At 45.1% G+C, this 5942-nt stretch overlaps 1 protein-coding gene across 13 annotated transcripts in view; it reads right to left on the reverse strand.

Moving 5' to 3' along the window:
* Window positions 1-5808, reverse strand: part of NUP98 (nucleoporin 98 and 96 precursor) — a 119854-nt gene extending 114046 nt beyond the window's left edge. For 8 of the 13 annotated variants that reach the window (XM_047690392.1, XM_047690390.1, XM_047690394.1 and 5 more), the window contains exon 1: window positions 5458-5808. The gene's annotated coding sequence lies outside the window, so the exon portion shown is untranslated. Of the gene's footprint in view, window positions 1-5164; window positions 5325-5457 lie in introns of those variants that run through there. The other 5 variants (XM_047690389.1, XM_047690388.1, XM_047690385.1 and 2 more) reach the window with 5 other exon arrangements.
* Between the last annotated feature and the right edge of the window lie 134 nt (window positions 5809-5942).

A 5942-nucleotide genomic window follows, 5' to 3' on the forward strand; every position in this document is an offset into this window, starting at 1 on the left:
CGTTCAGAAGAGCTACATAACCCAGTGAACCAATGATTTCTTAATGACCAATGTACGATGTCATAAAATTATGCATGAGTAAATATCCATTCAAAGTGCAAGACAAACCAATGAACTTTAAATATAACACTGTACTAAGTTCAATAATATGGCTTCAGGGCATCTGGGTGGCTCATTCAGTTCAGAGTCAGCTCCGGCTCAGGTCATGATCCTAGGGTCCTGGGAAAGAGTTCCACATCGGACTCCCTTGCTCAGCAGGGAATCTGCTTCTCCCTCTTCCCCTCCCTCCCTTCTGCTGAATGCGTTCATGTGTGCTCTTTCTCAAATAAATCTTTTTTTTTTACGATTCTTATTTAGTTATTTATTTGAGAGAGAAAGAGAGAGCGCACACATAAGCAGGGGTAGGGGCAGAGGGAGAACCAGACAGCATGCTAAGCAGGAAGCCTGATGTGGGGCTTGATCCTGGAACTCCGGGGTCATGACCTGACCTGGAGGCAGGCACTCAACCAGCCACCAAGGTGCTCCTCAAATAAATAAAATCTTAAAAAGTAATAATAATATGGCTTCAGATTCCATATTGCAACAAGTCTTCACAAACGTTTGGGACGCCTGGGTGGCTCAGTCGTGAAGTGTCTGCCTTTGGCTCAGGTCATGATCCCAGGGCCCTGAAATGGAGTCCCACATCGGGCTCCCTGCTCAGCAGGAAGCGGGCTTCTCCCTCTGCCTATGCCTTCTTTCTCTGTCAATAAATAAATAAATGTTTGAGTGTAGTGTCAAAGGAGAATATCTACAATTATTTGAAAAGATTATTAAAACCTTCCTCTTCTCCATCTACTCATCTGTATGAGGCTGGGATTTGTTTTCACATACTTCAATCAAAACAACTTATCAACAGTGAATGCAAAAGATCTGCAAATCCAGTGATCTTCTACTAAGTCAGACATCAAAAAGATTTACAAACATGTAAAACACCATCACCCGGGGCGCCTGGGTGGCTCAGTGGGTTAAGCCTCTGCCTTCGGCTCAGGTCATGATCTCAGAGTCCTGGGATCGAGCCCCGCATCGGGCTCTCTGCTCAGCAGGGAGCCTGCTTCCTCCTCTCTCTCTGCCTGCCTCTCTGCCTGCTTGTGATCTCTCTGTCAAATAAATAAATAAAATCTTAAAAAAAAAAAAAACCACCATCACCCTTTTCACTAAATTTTTTAGTGATTTTTCATAAAACTGTTATGTTAAAAAATGAGTTTATTATTCTTTAAGTCAATATCTTTTGAAGCTTTAATTTCTAGTATAGTAAATATGAGTAGATATAACCCACATAACAAAAGCTGTCTGGAATCTTCAATAATTTTTAAAAGTATAAAGGAGTCCAAAGATCTCAAATTTTGAGAACTGCTACACTACACTATTACTATAGCTTCCTCCTAATTTGTCTGCCAGACTCCAGTTTCACATCTTCCAATTTACCCACCACCCACCAGCTTAAACTCACGTATCAGACTTAGCTAATTAGAGCTGTATTTTAATAATTTTTACTTCTCTACTACAAAACTGCAATTATGCTGAATTAAGTACAAACTCTTCAATAAGACAATTCTGTGTCAGTACAATGGGACAAGACACCGATCAATGCATATAACTACCAGTGAAATGGAAAAATAGTGGAATTCCACAGCACCACATTTAATTACATCAATTCAACTACAAGGTCTTTTTGCCCTCTTCCACAAAAAGAGAAATAGATACTGCTTTATTTTCCCAATGGCCTATCCCCTTTCAAACAAAACCTTGATTTCTATCCCGGAAAAAGGGAGGATACCACAGAAATAAAGAGACACTAGGACTCTTAGCTTTTCAGCTTCCTGATACCAGATTTTGATAACTTAAGGGTTTTTCAAGGACACTTTACTTTTTTTAAAATATTTTATTTATTTATTTGACAGAAATCACAAGTAGGCAGAGAGGCAGGCAGAGAGAGAGGAGGAAGCAGGCTCCCCGTGGAGCAGAGAGCCCAATGCAACTCGATCCCACGACCCTGGGACCATGACCCAACCTGAAGGTTGAGCCACCCAGGCGCCCTCAAGGACACTTTAACGAGATGCAATTTATTAGGGGCACCTGGGCAGCTCAGTCAGTTAAGCGGCTGCCTTCGGCTCCGGTCATGATCCCAGGGTACTGGGGTCGATCCCCACATCAGACTCCTTGATCAGTGGGGAGCCTGCTTCTTCCTCTGCCTGCCGCTCCCCCTGCTTGTGCTTGCTCTCTCCTCCTTCTCTGTCAAATAAATAAATAAATAAAATCTTAAAAAAAAAAAAAAAGATGAAATCTATTAGCTGACTTTACAAGCATACATCAGGCAAGTTAAAGGTATGACTTTACTGAAATACTGGTAATGTTTTCTCAAAAGCAGTGATCTCTCCATCAGGGCAGTTTTGCCTCCCAGTGGACATGTGACAATATGTGGAGACCTTCCTAACTGTTACAACTCAGGGAGCTGGGTAGATTTGGGGAACGCTGCTAAACATCCCACAATACAAAACATAACTCCCAAACAAAAAGAATTATCTGGCCCAAAATGTCAACAGTGCAGAGGCTGAAAAATCTTCTCCAGAGACCTACTATGCCAATTACTCAGATTCAATTCCAAACCCAAAGAAATGCACCAAATTCTCAAGAAACACTGTATATGGGGCACCTGGGTGGCTCAGTGGGTTAAGCCTCTGCCTTTGGCTCGGGTCATGAGATCAAGCCCCGCATCAGGCTCTCTGCTAAGCTGGAAGCCTGCTTCCCCCCCACCCCCCCACCCACCTCTCTGCCTACTTGTGATTTCTCATTCTGTCAAATAAATAAAATCTTTAAAATAAAAGAAGAAATGCTGTATATATATACCTTACCCTCTACTACCTATATTGTGTGTGTGTGTGTGGCTTTTTTTTTTTTTTTTTTAAGATTTATTTATTAGAGAGAGACAGCAGACTGAGTGAGAACACAAGTCAGGAGAAGGAGAGGTAGAAGCAGGCTCCCCAATGAGCAGGGAGCCTGATGCAGAGCTCGATCTCAGGACCCTGGGATCAGGACCTGAGCCGAAGGCAGCCGCTTAATCAACTAGGCCACCTAGGCATCCCCCTCTATTACCTATATTGTTAAGTCCAAAAATTTCTTAATCCCCTAACCTTTCGACAAATTGCATAATTATAGACGGGCACTCTGTTAGAAATTAAACATCACTACTACTATCCCTTACTTCCTAGGTTAATTGCTACAATAAAGATATCACAATAAAATAATATACCCAATCTTCCCTAAAAGTTCTATTTGCTCTTAGCTATCTAGGAGCTAGCAGACATGAATAAAGTCAGGTACCAAAGTACCATGTAATATAGGAACGGTATGAGTCCTCTTATCTAGGCCCCATATTTCAGGAGCACACATATACCCAGTCTTTTTATAGACTATTTTAGGTTTAGCTGTTCCATATTTGTTTATCCCTTCAAATAAACACTGAACGCCTACTATGTGCCAAGCAACCTGAATACAAAGATAAGACAGGGGTTCCTGGGTGGCTCAGTTGGTTAAGCATCCAACTCTTGATTTCACCTCAGGTCATGATCTCAGAGTTGTGAGACTGAGCCCCATACAGCTTTGCACAAGCAGGGAGTCTGTCTGGATTCTCTCTCTCTTCCCCTCTCTCTTTTCCTCTATCTCAATAAGTAAATATTTTAAAAAGACAAATATATTTTACCACAGTCTAATAACATAAACAGCTAAGATACAAAATGATTTGTGCTATAAATAGAAGTATCAAATAAGTGTTATGGAAGCTTGCAGGAGACAGAATGCCAGGAAAGGCTTCCCAGAAGAGGGTGATGCTTGAACTGAGAAAATGTCACAGAAAATACACTCTGTTCACAACTCTGTGTTTAGACTACTGTACTCTTCTGCTCTTACACGCTAGTTTTCAGTTTTTGCCTTGTCAGCTAAACAACAAAGTGATGATCTGACCACTGTGAAAAGACCAAAGTGCTAACTTTTAATTCAATTTCCTCAAATCTTACTGAAGAGTGAAAAAATAACTCTATTAAAGTATTTCCCAGTACCTCCAATTTGTCCAAGTTCTGGGTTTGTTTTTTTAATAGCCTAACTTCTTCCACCATGTAAACAGATCATCTGTCACCCAGTTAAAAGGCACTTCTTTCTGAATTTATAAGGCTGTCACAGGGAATGATCACTGCTCTTTTCTTTCTTCCAGTTAGTTTCTTCTTCCAGTTTTCTTCTCACCTTATCCAACTAAAATACTTTGAATTCTATGACTTCCATGGTACAAGAACCACAAAATTACCGCTGCCTATCTTTCGAAGTCTTATCTGCATTTCCTGCTTTCTATTCCAATAACGTTGTGAGTCACTAATTGGATTCTTTCTTCTGAGTCCCCAGCAGCTGACACAAAAATTTCAGATTTGGAATTGGAAATTAGCCAAACACGTAGTCTTACCGTTTCGTTTCCAATACATTTATATCACTGACATTCTTTAACCAACTTTAGTTCTCGTGGTTTGGGTTAGGGTACCGCAAATGAAGCTTCTGCCTTTACACAAACAGAAGTGGTACCAACCAGATCAGAAACGCGATCAAAGGCTGCTTCTAACTACCGAATGCTCCCCCCCCAACTCCCAAAGGGAACCTTCAAATAATGGGAGGGTGATACAGAAGAAAAATTTCTAGACTGAATCAGATCGGTGATACAGGAGAAAAATTTCTAGACTGAATCAGATCTGGTATTGGCTAATCCTGTCCCTTCTCTGGACCTCAGTTTCTCTATCTATAAAACTTGTACGTGATGTACGGTAGGGAGCTGGCTTTATTTTTTAGGTCTCTATGGCTATAGTAATCCAGAAATCACATCTCTTTCTCCTCATCCAGTTTTACATGGAACACGTGAGAGAACAGAAAATAACCTTCTACTCCACTAAACCGTCCTTAATTTTCAAATATTATTTTAAAAAACTAACAAACTCCCGACCCACCCACACAAACCTCGGGCTGCAAATTTCCCCCGAGGGAGACGCCACAGGCAAGTTAAAGCCTATCCAGCACGACGGTCGAGGGAAGTGCTGGGGAGACCCAATTCAGGGTCCTAAGACGCTGCCCCCGCAAAGGGCCCGCCCACCTAATCACCGCTGGGCAAATGAATGAGTACCACCAGATACATGGTCGCTCCCTCCGCGCAGGCTGCGACGGGAGACCCCGGGGCCCAGACTCCACGGATCTCGACTCCCTCGCAGCGCCCGAAGAGCCCGGCCTCCCGGCCGCAAGGTTGAGGGCCCCGCCCCCTCCCTCAGGGCAGAAGGTGCGCGCCGGGGCGCGAGACTTCCGCGCGGAGGGCCTCCGCGCACCCGCCCGCCCTGAGAAGAGGAGGAGCCTGTCTGTCCGGGGCCGCCACCGCCCGGGTTCCCGACTTACCGCGGTGCGGCGGGGGAAGGGAAGTGTCAGGAGTGGAGGCCTAGGCCCCTCCGCCACCCGCCGCTCAGCGAGCAGCGCGCGGCCGCCACGAAACCGTCGCCGCCGCTACCACCACCGCCACGGACCGCCGCTTCGGGCGCAGCGCGCAGAGGGCCCGACTGCGTCACACGCCGCCCGCCGTCAGAGGCTCGCTCCGGGCGCTCCGCCCTCGCTGTCTGCGCATTGGCAGGCAGCTCCGCCACTCTAAGTCTGCCCTGTTATTCATTGGGCAACAAGTCTTTTGAAACCGAACGTGAAGGCGGTCTTTGGGAGAAGGGGAGAGGGGGAAGAGGAGGGACTTGAGGAGTTACGGAAAGGAAAGGGGAGGGGCGGTGAGAGGGACATATAGTCCCGCCCCTCTCTGCCGCGATTGGCTGGGGGAGAGTCGTGATGTCATACAGGGCCCCCTCGAAGTGGGCTTGTGAGTGGCTGCGTTGGGGTGCACT

The sequence above is a fragment of the Lutra lutra genome, chromosome 10 (genome assembly GCF_902655055.1).
Source record: "Lutra lutra chromosome 10, mLutLut1.2, whole genome shotgun sequence".
Lineage (NCBI taxonomy): Eukaryota > Metazoa > Chordata > Mammalia > Carnivora > Mustelidae > Lutra > Lutra lutra.